Source organism: Oryctolagus cuniculus, chromosome 13 (genome assembly GCF_051225735.1).
Source record: "Oryctolagus cuniculus isolate XC-2025 breed Fujian yellow rabbit chromosome 13, ASM5122573v1, whole genome shotgun sequence".
In the NCBI taxonomy this organism is placed as follows: domain Eukaryota; kingdom Metazoa; phylum Chordata; class Mammalia; order Lagomorpha; family Leporidae; genus Oryctolagus; species Oryctolagus cuniculus.
The window spans coordinates 87194343-87195623 of record NC_142879.1 but is presented as its reverse complement, the minus strand read 5'-3'; the positions used below and the strand labels follow the sequence as shown (position 1 = coordinate 87195623).

Below are 1281 nucleotides of genomic sequence, written 5' to 3'. Positions count from 1 at the left end.
CTGGAAGAAGCTCCTGACACTTGGATTCAGATCAACAGAGCTCCGGCCATTGTGGCCATTTGGGGAGTAAACCAGTGGATGGAAGACCTCTCTCTCTCTCTGCCTCTACCTCTCTGTAACTCTGCCTTTCAAATAAATAAACTGCAAAAAAAAAAAAGAAGAAGTGTTAGCACTGATATAATAACAGACACATAGTTCAATGGAAAAGACTTGGTAGCATAGAAATAAACCCAAATTTCTACCAGCAACTCATATTTAACAAAGGAACTAAAATGAACTGGAGAAAGAAGAATCTCTTTCACAAGTGGTGCAGAGGAACTTGATTATCCATATGTAGAAGCCTGAAAAGAGACTCCAACATCTCTTACACTATGTGAAAGTGAACTCATAGTGAATTAAAATGTAATCATAAGACCCAAACCCAAGTAAACATAGGGGAACTCTAAATATTGTCAACACACAATAGCTTTTGGGTAAGATTCCAATAGCAATAGTCACAAAAATAAAAACAGAGACATTTGAGTATATCCAACTAAGATACTTCTTCACAACAAAGTAAACATCAGAGTGTAGATACAATGAACAGATGGCAGGAAAAATTAAAACTCTGAATGTTTACAGATTTCCAGAACATTTACATGAATTGGAAAAACTCCAAAAAATACAGTGAAGAAACATCTGAATAGACATTTCTCAGAAGAAATGTAAATGGTCAAAACATGTGAATATGCCCGATGTCACTAGCCATTATGTAAATATAAATCAGAGCACCATATCAGTCTCCAACACCTGTGGGAGAATACAACACTCAGGTATTTGTGTGTGCAGCAAGTGGGTTTAGAGGACCCTGTTCACCTCTGGAGAGCAGAGTCTACAGGGAGGTAAAGAAACCTTACTCTGCAGGGGCATGCTAATCTTCTCTGTATCATTCCAATTTTAGTATATGTGCTGCCGAAGCGAGCACATGTGCTGCCGAAGCGAGAAAGAGATGAAAAGAATTTATCTCAGCTAGCCACTAATATTCAAGAAACAAGGTCTTCAGGAAAGCCAACTCAACTGACATTTTCATGTCATTGTTAAATAAAGGAAAAATTATCTAGGTTCAGCAATACGTAGTTTATAAGAGAAAGACTACAGAGTAATTTCCTTGGCATAGAAATAACTTTGTCTTTTTTTTTTTATCTATGAGGGCTTGCTATCACCACCACACACCCACATCCCATATACAAATGCCTGGCTTGAGTGGTAGCTTCTCTGCTTTTAGGCAAGTTTCTGCTAGTG

At 37.8% G+C, this 1281-nt stretch overlaps 1 pseudogene; it reads right to left on the bottom strand.

Moving 5' to 3' along the window:
- Nucleotides 1-898: 898 nt before the first annotated feature.
- Nucleotides 899-964, bottom strand: LOC149122717 (U6 spliceosomal RNA; annotated as a pseudogene).
- Nucleotides 965-1281: the final 317 nt, after the last annotated feature.